Source organism: Papio anubis, chromosome 12 (genome assembly GCF_008728515.1).
Source record: "Papio anubis isolate 15944 chromosome 12, Panubis1.0, whole genome shotgun sequence".
NCBI lineage: Eukaryota > Metazoa > Chordata > Mammalia > Primates > Cercopithecidae > Papio > Papio anubis.
The window spans coordinates 73,344,167-73,356,551 of NC_044987.1; the positions used below are offsets into that span (position 1 = coordinate 73,344,167).

Consider the following 12,385-nt stretch of genomic DNA (forward strand, 5'->3'; position numbering starts at 1 on the left):
GCCCTGGGAGGTAGAGGCTGGAGAGGTACAAGTGTCTCAGGTGGCTTCCCATGCAGTCCCTTGACCTTTGGCCAGCTGGGCCAGGTCCATTTGAAAGGGTCATCATGGAACAAGCAGCAAATGCCACACACCTATCTGAGCAAGGTTGGCCACTAGGCAGGCCTTGCTTTGTCTCAGCAGATCACAGGGCTCTTCTCTGGGCCCACACTATCCTTCAGCAGCCAAGCGTGGGGAGAGCACTTGGAGCCCTGGCTAGGCCTGGCTGTTTCGCCTGCACAGGCATTTCGTGATTGACTGGTTAATTCTCAAGTCTAAACGAAACAAGAGCTCAGGACCGCCAGGTTGGAGGGAGTTCAAAGCACAGGAGAAGGACTATTAAGGGAATGTAGAGATTGATTTATGGGGGAAGATTAAAAAGAATTAAACATGCTTTACTTGGCCAAATGAACAGGGCCGAGTTTAAGAGGTGGTAATGGTCTTTAAATGTCAGTCCTCACAGAACACGCTCCTCGAGGGGAGGCTTACGTTTGACTCTGCGTGAAAGGGCACAGTAAGACAAAAGTGGGGCAAGAAAAGAAAGGGAATCGCACAGACAAGGACCCCGACAGTGAGTCATATTTCACTGTGGAATATTCTTCCAAGGAAAGTGGTAGGAACGTCATCCCCTTTCAGAGGTTTAGAAAAGAGCCAGCAAGTTGTCAGAACACATCCCAGAAGACTGGAGGGATCCGAGGAGGAGGCCTGGCCAAATGTGCTGTAATTAATTCTCATCTCAGATTTCCATTGTTCTGGAATTCATTTTTATCTTGCATTTGCAAACTAAGAAGACAAAAACTCAAGAAGAATACTTATACCCATAGCTGGCTGCTGGCGACTCTGGTACAATTTGCAGGCTCCGTGGAGGACCCTGACGCAAATATCTCCCTTATCCAAAGACATCTTTCAATCCTTGTGGCCAGGTTGTGATTTTTAATCCTGTGGTTTAAATTATTTTTCTGCTCTCTGGGATTCTAGGTTTTGGGCCTAGTGAGATTTAATTCCACACTCACTGTAATGTCCTTCTATGGCAAGGAACCTCTTGGCATGTATCTGCAAGGGTGACCCAATAATAATACTAGCAACAGCCAATATTTGTTGGGTACATACCATATGCCAGACACTATGCTAAGTGCTTTACTTAATCTTAGTTTATCCTGTCTTTGTTTAATTAGTTTATCTTTGTTTAATTCTCAAAACAACCCTAGTACATATGAACTATTATCCCTATTGTTGGTCCAGGAAATTGAAACTAGAGAGATTAAATCACTTGCCTTAGCTTGTTTAGTGCTTGTTTTAGTCCATTTTGTGTTTCTATAACAAAACACCTGACACTAAGTAATTTATAAACAACAGAAGTTTATTTCGCTCACTGGACATGAGACTGGGAAGTCTCACATCAAGGTGCCTACATCTGCATTATCCCACGGGGAAAGGCAGAAGGGTAAGAGAAGGTGAGAGCAAGAGGGGGCCGAACTCACCTTTATAACAAATCCACTCAAGATAACTAACCCACTCCCGTGATAACCACAATCCATTCACAAAGGTAGAGTCATCACGACTTCACCTCTTATTAGACCCTACCTCTCAACACTGTTGCACTGGGGATTAAGTTTCCAACACATAAGCTTTGGGGGACACGTTCAAACCATAGCAGCACTGTTCTGGCTAAATTCAGTAAGTCGATAGTCCTCTCTGACTCACAGTTGTTTCTGCTCAGCTTAATCCTTGTTCTTGCAACTGATTGGTGAATACAGGGCCCTGCTCATAGTGGGCAGTGCATAAATATTTGCTCGATGAGTGGATGAACATTTGACTCTTTCTGCTAGTGTCCATACCTCAGTCCTATTTGGGACTGTTGTAGAACTCCTATCTCTGTATGCATCCTCCCTTCTTCCTCCTCTTGGAGCTTCAGACATCCTTTCTTGTTACACAACAGTGCTTCTCAGAATGCAGTCTCAGGACCAGCAGCATCAGCAACACCTGGGAACTTCTTAGAAATGCAAAATCTCAAGCCCATCCAGACTTGCTGAATCAGAAACTCTGAGGGTGGGGCCCCCACAACCTGTGTTTTAACAAGCCTTCAGGGTGAATCCGGTGCATGCTTAGATTTGGGACCCATTATTCTAATGAGACATAGACCAGCCCATCTAATGGGACGTCCTCCATCATCATGTCAACACATCTGTCTGTTCCTATCTATCACTGTTTCCATCAGCCCTAAGAGGGATCAAAGTGGGATAAGAATACGAAAATGCCTAGCGTATGATAATGACAATAGGTAACACTTAAAAAGTGCTTGTGTGCCAGATACTGTTCTGAGTGGTTTATATTTGTTAACTGAGTTTATCCTCAGAGTGACATGATGAGGTAAGCATTATTATCCTATTTTCCACAGAAGAGAAACTTGTGGCAAAGAACAATTAAGTAACTTTCCTAAGATACCCAGCTCTAAGTGATAAAGCTGGGGTTCAAACTCTGGCAGTCTGTCTCTGGGTACCTGCCTGTGACCACTGTGTATGCCATCTCTCAATATATACCTGTCAAATGAAAAAATAAGGGCCCACTATGACTTTTATGACCGTCTCTGTGCCAGGTGCTTTTTATGTTAGCTTTTTTTTCCCCTTAATTCTTGTAGCAACCTTGTGTGGTCAGTATTGTTATCTTCACTTTTCAGATGATGAAACTGAGTCCCCAAGGAGTTCAGTAAGTTCACCAAGACAGTCCAGTATCACAAAGGTCGAAACATTGTGCCAGTTTCTTATTTCTCAAACATTATCTCCTCATCCCTGCCCTACCCTTGTGCCATCAAAATGCACACTCCACTTGGGTTCCAATTGTCTCAGAGATTTGGGGGAAGGAATCATAGCCCATGCCCCTCATCTTACCTCTCCTGCTCCTATGATATGTGGCCCCCATGCTGTCCCTTCCAAATCTATCATGAAAGTATTTTCTCTCTGTACCAAAGCTGTTATCTTTGGAGTCATTGATTTATTCAGCAGCATTCGTTGAGTGCCTGCTGGGTGCTAGGCACTGGGGATAGGGTGGTGAAGAAAACAGAGGTAGTCCTCATGAAGTCTAAAGAGGCTTCCTTGTCATCATCCCGTAAACTGACCTCTGCTGCTGAAAGATGTGGCAGAAAGTCAACAAGTCATCCACTGAAACATAAGCAAACTATATATATATATAGTTATATATATAGTTTATATATATTTATAGTGATTTAACAAATAGACACCGCTTTTGTTTAACACCTTTACTGCAAATATGACTTTGAAGGCTTAACAACCACAAAATTCTAATACTCATTCATCGATACATAATATTTAACATATTTGTTGGATACATGTGATATTGTTATATATATAGAATGTGTAATGATCAAGTCAAATATTTGAGGTATCCCATCACTTTGAATATTTATCATTTCTATGTGTTAAGAACAATTCAAATCCTCTCTTCTTGCCACTTTGAAATACACAATACATTGTTGTTAACTATAGTCACTCTGAATATCCTTTTCTTTTTTTAAGTTCTGGGTTACATGTGCAGAACGTGCAGTTTTGCTACATAGGTATACATGTGCCATGGTGATTTGCTGCACCCATAAACCCGTCACCTACATTAGGTATTTCTCCTAATGTTATTCCTCCCCTAGTCCCCCACCCCCCGACAGGCCCTGGTGTGTGATGTTCCCCTCCCTATGTCCATATGTTCTCATTGTTCAACTCTCACTTATAGTGCGAACATGCGGTGTTTGGTTTACTGTTCTTGTGATAGTTTGCTGAGAATGATGGTTTCCCCCTGACTTACGGCTGCATAGTATTCCATGGTGTATATGTGCCACATTTTCTTTTTCCAGTCTATTATTGATGGACATTTGGGTTGGTTCCAAGTCTTTGCTATTGTGAATAGTGCCACAGTAAATATATGTGTGTATGTGACTTTAGAGTAGAATGATTTATAATCCTTTGGATGTATACCCAGTAACGGGATCACTGGGTCAAATGGTATTTCTAGTTCTAGATCCTTGAGGAATCACCACACTGTCTTCCACAATAGTTGAACTATTTTACCGTCTCACCAACAGCGTAAAAGCGTTCCTATTTCTCTACATCCTCTCCAGCATCTGTTGTTTCCTGACTTTTTAATGATTGCCATTCTAACTGGTGTGAGATGGTATCTCATTGTGGTTTTGATTTGCATTTCTCTAATGACCAGTGATGTTCAGCATTTTTTTCATGTGTCTGTTGGCTGCATAAATGTCTTCTTTTGAGAAGTGTCTGTTCCTATCCTTTGCCCACTTTTTGATGGGGTTGTTTGTTTTTTTCTTGTAAATTTGTTTATGTTCTTTGTAGATTCCGGATATAAGCCCTTTGTCAGATGGATAGATTGCAAAAATTTTCTCCCATTCTGTAGGTTACCTGTTTACTCTGATGATAGTTTCTTTTGCTGTGCAGAAGCTCTTTAGTTTAGTGAGATCCCATTTGTCAATTTTGACTTTTGTTGCCATTGCTTTTGGTGTTTTAGACATGAAGTCTTTGCCCATGCCTATGTCCTGAATGGTATTGCTCAGGTTTTCTTCTAGGATCTTTATGCTCCTAGGTCTTACGTTTAAGTTTCTGATCCATACTGAGCTGATTTTTGTATAAGGTGTAAGGAAGAGGTCCAGTTTCAGTTTTCTGCATAGAGCTAGCCAGTTTTCCCAACAACATTTATTAAATAGGGAATCTTTTCCCCATTGCTTGTTTGTGTCAGGTTTGTCAAAGATCAGATGGTTGTAGATATGTGGTGTTATTTCCAAAGCCTCTATTCTGTTGCATTGGTCTATATATCTGTTTTGGTACCAGTATCGTGCTGTTCTGGTACCAGTATCATGCTGTTTTGGTTACGGTAGCCTTGTAGTATAGTTTGAAGTCAGGTAGCATGATGCCTCCAGCTTTGTTCTCCTTGCCCAGGATTGTCTTGGCTATTGCGGGCCCTATTTTGGTTCCATATGAAGTTTAAAGTAGTTTTTTCCAATTCTGTGAACAAAGTCAGTGGTAGCTTGATGGGGATAGCATTGAATCTATAAATTACTTTGGGCAGTATGGCCATTTTCATGTTATTGATTCTTCCTATCCATGAGCATGGAATGTTTTTCCATTTGTTTGTGTCCTCTCTTTTGTCCTTGAACAGTAATTTGTTGTTCTTGAAGAGGTCCTTTACATCCCTTATAAGTTCTATTCCTAGGTATTTTATTCTCTTACTAGTAATTGTGAATGGGAGTTCACTCATGATTTGCCATTCTGTTACTGGTGTATAGGAATGCTTGTGATTTTTACACATTGATTTTGTATCCTGAGACTTTGCTGAAGTTGCTTATCAGTTTAAGGAGATTTTTGGCTGAGACAATGGGGTTTTATAAATACACAATCATGTCATCTGCAAACAGAGGCAATTTGACTTCCTCTCTTCCTATTTGAATACCCTTTATTTCTTTCTCTTTTCTGATTGCCCTGACCAGAACTTCCAATACTATGTTGAATAGGTGCGGAGAGAGAAAGCATCCTTATCCTGTGCCAGTTTTCAAAGGGAATGCTTCCAGTTTTTGCCCATTTAATATGATATTGGCTGTGGGTTTGTCATAAATAGCTCCTATTATTTTGAGATACGTTCCATCAGTACCTAGTTTATTGAGAGTTTTTAGCATGAAGGGGTGTTGAATTTTATTGAAGGTCTTTTCTGTATCTATTGAGATAATCTTGTGTTTTTTGTCATTGGTTCTGTTTATGTGATGGATTATATTTATTGATTTGCATATGTTGAACCAGCCTTGCATCCCAGGTATGAAGCTGACTTGATCATGGTGGATAAGTTTTTAGATGTACTGCTGGGTTTGGTTTGCCAGTATTTTATTAAGGATTTTCGCATCAATGTTCATCAGAGATGTTGGCCTGAAATGTTCTTTTTCTGTTGTGTCTCTGTCAGGTTTTGGTATCAGGATGATTCTGGCCACATAAAATGAGGTAGGGAGGATTCCTTCTTTTTCTATTGTTTGGAATAGTTTCAGAAGGAAAGGTACCAGCTCCTCTTTGTACCTCTGGTAGAATTCAGCTGTGAATCCGTCTGGTCCTGAACTTTTTTTGGTTAGTAGGCTATTACTGCCTCAATTTCAGAACTTGTTATTGGTTTATTCAGGGATTCAGCTTCCTCCTGGTTTAGACTTGGGAGGGTTTATGTGTCCAGGAATTTATCCATTTCTTCTAGATTTTCTAGCTTATTTGCATACAAGTGTTTATAGTGTTCTCTGATGATAGGTTGTATTTCTGTGGGATCAGTAGTGATATCCCCTATATCATTTTTTATTGCGTCTATTTGATTCTACTCTCTTTTCTTTACTAGTCTGGCTAGCAGTCTATCTATTTTGTTGATCTTTTCAAAAAAACAGCTCCTGGATTCGTTGATTTTTTGAAAAATTTTTTTAATTTTTAATTTTTTAATTTTTTTTATTATACTTTAAGTTTTAGGGTACATGTGCACAACGTGCGGGTTTGTTATATATGTATACTTGTGCCATGTTGGTGTGCTGCACCCATCAACTCATCAGCACCCATCAACTTGTCATTTACATCAGGAATAACTCCCAATGCCATCCTTTCCCCCTCCCCTCTCCCCATAATAGGCCCCGGTGTGTGATGTTCCCCTTCCAGAGTCCAAGTGATCTCATTGTTCAATTCCCACCTATGAGTAAGAACATGTGGTGTTTGGTTTTCTGTTCTTGCGATAGTTTGCTGAGAATGATGGTTTCCAGCTGCATCCATGTCCCTACAAAGGACACGAACTCATCCTTTTCTATGGCTGCATAGTATTCCATGGTGTATATGTGCCACATGTTCTTAATCCAGTCTGTCACTGATGGACATTTGGGTTGATTCCAAGTCTTTGCTATTGTGAATAGTGCCACAATAAACATACGTGTGCATGTGTCTTTATAGCAGCATGATTTATAATCCTTTGGGTATATGCCCAGTAATGGGATGGCTGGGTCATATGGTATTTCTAGTTCTAGATCCTTGAGGAATCGCCATACTGTTTTCCACAATGGTTGAATCAGTTTACAATCCCACCAACAGTGTAAAAGTGTTCCTATTTCTCCACATCCTCTCCAGCACCTGTTGTTTCCTGATTTTTTAATGATTGCCATTCTAACTGGTGTGAGATGGTATCTCATTGTGGTTTTGATTTGCATTTCTCTGATGGCCAGTGATGATGAGCATTTTTTCATGTGCCTGTTGGCTGTATGAATGTCTTTTGAGAAATGTCTATTCATATCCTTTGCCCACTTTTTGATGCGGTTGTTTGTTTTTCTCATAAATTTGTTTGAGTTCTTTGTAGGTTCTGGATATTAGCCCTTTGTCAGATGAGTAGATTGCAAAAATTTTCTCCCATTCTGTAGGTTGCCTGTTCACTCTGATGGTAGTTTCTTTTGCTGTGCAGAAGCTCTTTAGTTTAATTAGATCCCATTTGTCAATTATGGCTTTTGTTGCCAGTGCTTTTGGTGTTTTAGACATGAAGTCCTTGCCCATGCCTATGTCCTGAATGGTATTACCTAGGTTTTCTTCTAGGGTTTTAATGTTTTTAGGCCTAACATTTAAGGCTCTATTCCATCTTGAATTAATTTTCGTATAAGGAGTAAGGAAAGGATCCAGTTTCAGCTTTCTACTTATGGCTAGCCAATTATCCCAGCACCATTTATTAAATAGGGAATCCTTTCCCCATTTCTTGTTTTTCTCAGGTTTGTCAAAGATCAGATGGTTGTAGATGTGTGGTATTATTTCTGAGGGCTCTGTTCTGTTCCATTGATCTATATCTCTGTTTTGGTACCAGTACCATGCTGTTTTGGTTACTGTAGCCTTGTAGTACAGTTTGAAGTCAGGTAGTGTGATGCCTCCAGCTTTGTTCTTTTGACTTAGGATTGTCTTGTCAATGCGTGGTCTTTTTTGGTTCCATATGAACTTTAAAGCAGTTTTTTCCAATTCTGTGAAGAAAGTCATTGGTAGCTTAATGGGGATGACATTGAATCTATAGATTACCTTGGGCAGTATGGTCATTTTCACGATATTGATTCTTCCTATCCATGGGCATGGTATGTTCTTCCATTTGTTTGTGTCCTCTTTTATTTCACTGAGCAGTGGTTTGTAGTTCTCCTTGAAAAGGTCCTTTATATCCCTTGTGAGTTGGATTCATAGGTATTTTATTCTCTTTGAAGCAATTGTGAATGGAAGTTCATTCATGATTTGGCTCTCTGTTTGTTACTGGTGTATAAGAATGCTTGTGATTTTTGCACATTGATTTTGTCCTGAGACTTTCCTGAAGTTGCTTATCAGCTTAAGGAGATTTTGGGCTGAGATGATGGGGTTTTCTAAATATACAATCATGTCATCTGCAAACAGGGACAATTTGACTTCTTCTTTTCCTAACTGAATACCCTTTATTTCTTTCTCTTGCCTGATTGCCCTGGCCGGAACTTCCAACACTATGCTGAATAGGAGTGGTGAGAGAGGGCATCCCTGTCTTGTGCCAGTTTTCAAAAGGAATGCTTCCAGTTTTTGCTCATTCAGTATGATATCGGCTGTGGGTTTGTCATAAATAGTTCTTATTATCTTGAGATACGTTCCATCAATACCGAATTTATTGAGAGTTTTTAGCATGAAGGACTGTTGAATTTTATCAAAGGCCTTTTCTGCATCTGTTGAGATAACCATGTGGTTTTTGTTTTTGGTTCTGTTTATATGCTGGATTACGTTTATTGATTTGTGTATATTGAACCAGCCTTGCATCCCAGGGATGAAACTCACTTGGTCATAGTGGATAAGCTTTTTGATGTGCTGCTGGATTCGGATTGCCAGTATTTTATTGAGGATTTTTGCATCAATGTTCATCAGGGATATTGGTCTAAAATTCTCTTTTTTTGTTGTGTCTCTGCCAGGCTTTGGTATCAGGATGATGTTGGCCTCATAAAATGAGTTAGGGAGGATTCCCTCTTTATCTATTGATTGGAATACTTTCAGAAGGAATGGTACCAGCTCCTCCTTGTACCTCTGGTAGAATTCAGTTGTGAATGGATCTGGTCCCGGACTTTTTTTGGTTGGTAGGCTATTAATTATTGCCTCAGTTTCAGAGCCTGCTATTGGTCTATTCAGGGATTCAATTTCTTCCTGGTTTAGTCTTGGGAGAGTGTAAATGTCCAGGAAATTATCCATTTCTTCTAGATTTTCTAGTTTATTTGCATAGAGGTGTTTATGTGTTCTCTGATGGTAGTTTGTATTTCTGTGGGGTCGGTGGTGTTATCCCCGTTATCATTTTTTATTGCATCTATTTGATTCTTCTCTCTTTTCTTCTTTATTGGTCTTGCTAGTGGTCTATCAATATTATTGATCTTTTCAAAAAACCAGCTCCTGGATTCATTGATTTTTTGGAGGGTTTTCTGTGTCTCTATCTCCTTCAGTTCTGCTCTGATCTTAGTTATTTCTTGTCTTCCGCTAGCTTTTGAATGTGTTTGCTCTTGCTTCTCTAATTCTTTTAATTGTGATGTTAGGGTGTCAATTTTAGATCTTTCCTGCTTTCTCTTGTGGGCATTTAGTGCTATAAATTTCCCTCTACACACTGCTGTAATGTGTCCCAGAGATTCTGGTGTGTTGTATCTTTGTTCTCATTGGTTTCAAAGAACATCTTTATTTCTGCCTTCATTTCATTATGTACCCAGCAGTCATTCAGGAGCAGGTTGTTCAGTTTCCATGTAGTTGAGAGGTTTTGATAGATTTTCTTAGTCCTGCATTCTAGTTTGATTGCACTGTGGTCTGAGAGACAGTGTGTTATAATTTCTGTTCTTTTACCTTTGCTGAGGAGTGCTTTACTTCCAACTATGTGGTCAATTTTGGAATAAGTGTGATGTGGTGCTGAGAAGAATGTATATTCTGTTGATTTGGGGTGGAGAGTTCTGTAGATGTCTATTAGGTCCGCTTGGTGCAAAGTTGAGTTCAATTCCTGGATATCCTTGTTAACTTTCTGTCTCGTTGATCTGTCTAATGTTGACAGTGGGGTGCTGAAGTCTCTCATTATTATTTTATGGGAGTCTAAGTCTCTTTATAAGTATCTAAGGACTTGCTTTATGAATCTGGGTGCTGCTGTATTGGGTGCATATATATTTAGGATAGTTAGCTCTTCCTATTGAATTGATCCCTTTACCATTATGTAATGGTCTTCTTTGTCTCTTGATCTTTGATGGTTTAAAGTCTGTTTTATCAGAGACTAGGATTGCAACCCCTGCTTTTTTTTGTTCTCCATTTGCTTGGTAGATCTTCCTCCATCCCTTTATTTTGAGCCTATGTGTGTCTCTGCATGTGAGATGGGTCTCCTGAATACAGCACTCTGATGGGTCTTGACTCTTTATCCAATTTGCCAGGCTATGTCTTTTAATTGGACCATTTAGTCCATTTACATTTAAGGTTAATATTGTTATGGGTGAACTTGATCCTGTCATTGTGATATTAGCTGGTTATTTTGCTCATTAGTTGATGCAGTTTCTTCCTACCATCGATGGTCTTTACATTTTGGCATGTTTTTGCAATGGCTGGTACTGGTTTTTCCTTTCCATGTTTAGTGCTTCCTTCAGGATCTCTTGTAGGGCAGGCCTGGTGGTGACAAAATCTCTAAGCCTTTGCTTGTCTCTAAAGGATTTTATTTCTCCTTCACTGATGAAACTTAGTTTGGCAGGATATGAAATTCTGGGTTGAAAATTCTTTTCTTTAAGAATGTTGAATATTGGCCCCCACTCTCCTCCGGCTTGTAGAGTTTCTACCAAGAGATCTGCTGTTAGTCTGATGGGCTTCCCTTTGTGGGTAACCCGACCTTTCTCTCTGGCTGCCCTTAACATTTTTTCCTTCATTTCAACCTTGGTGAATCTGGCAATTATGTGTCTTGGAGTTGCTCTTCTCGAGGAGTATCTTTGTGGCATTCTCTGTATTTCCTGAATTTGAATGTTGGCCTGCCTTACTAGGTTGGGGAAGTTCTCCTGGATGATAGCCTGAAGAGTCTTTTCCAACTTGGTTCCATGTTCCCCCTCACTTTCAGGCACATCAATCAGACGTAGATTTGGTCTTTTCACATAATCCCATATTTCTTGGAGGCTTTGTTCATTTCTTTTACCTTTTTTTTCTCTAGACTTCTGTTCTCGCTTCATTTCATTCATTTGATCGTCAATCGTTGATACTCTTTCTTCCAGTTGATCGAGTCGGTTACTGAAGCTTGTGCATTTGTCATGTATTTCTCGTGTCATGGTTTTTATCTCTGTCAGTTCGTTTATGGCCTTCTCTGCTTTGATTATTCTAGTTATCCATTCTTCCATTCTTTTTTCAAGATTTTTAGTTTCTTTACACTGGTTACGTAGTTCCTCCTTTAGCTCTGAGAAGTTTGATCAACTGAAGCCTTCTTCTCTCAACTCGTCAAAGTCATTCTCTGTCCAGCTTTGATCCGTTGCTGGTGATGAGCTGCGTTCCTTTGGAGGGGGAGATGCGCTCTGATTTTTTGAACTTTTTGAATTTCCAGCTTTTCTACCCTGCTTTTTCCCCATCTTTGTGGTTTTATCTGCCTTTGGTCTTTGATGCTGGTGATGTACTGATGGAGTTTTGGTGTGGGTGTCCTTTCTGTTTATTAGTTTTCCTTCTAACAGTCAGGACCCTCAGCTGTAGGTCTGTTGGAGATTGCTTGAGGTCTACTCCAGACCCTGTTTGCCTGGGTATCAGCAGCAGAGGCTGCAGAAGATATAATATTGCTGAACAGCGAGTGCTGCTGTCTGATTCTTGCTCTGGAAGCTTCGTCTCAGGGGTGTACCCTGCCGTGTGAGGTGTGAGGTGTCGGTCTGCACCTAGTGGGGGATGTCCCCCAGTTAGGCTAGCCAGGGGTCAGGGACCCACTTGAGCAGGCAGACTGTCTGTTCTCAGATCTCAACCTCCGTGCTTGGAGATCCACTGCTCTCTTCAAAGCTGTCAGACAGGGTCATTAACATCTGCAGAGGTTTCTGCTGCTTTCTTTTTTTTTTTTTTTTTTTCTATGCCCTGTCCCCAGAGGTGGAGTCTACAGAGACAGGCAGGCCTCCTTGAGCTGTGATGGGCTCCACACAGTTCGAGCTTCCCGGAGGCTTTGTTTACCTACTTAAGTCTCAGCAATGGCGGGTGCCCCTCCCCCAGCCTCACTGCTGCCTTGCAGTTAGATCTCAGACTGCTGTGCTAGCAATGAGGGAGGCTCCGTTGGTGTGGGACCCTCCGGGCCAGGTGTGGAATATAATCTCCTAGTGTGCCGTTTGCTA

At 40.6% G+C, this 12,385-nt stretch overlaps 1 protein-coding gene across 1 annotated transcript in view; it reads left to right on the forward strand.

Moving 5' to 3' along the window:
* SPON1 (spondin 1) overlaps positions 1–12,385 on the forward strand; it is a 300,029-nt gene that overhangs the window by 20,578 nt on the left and 267,066 nt on the right. The gene's annotated exons all lie outside the window — the stretch shown is intronic.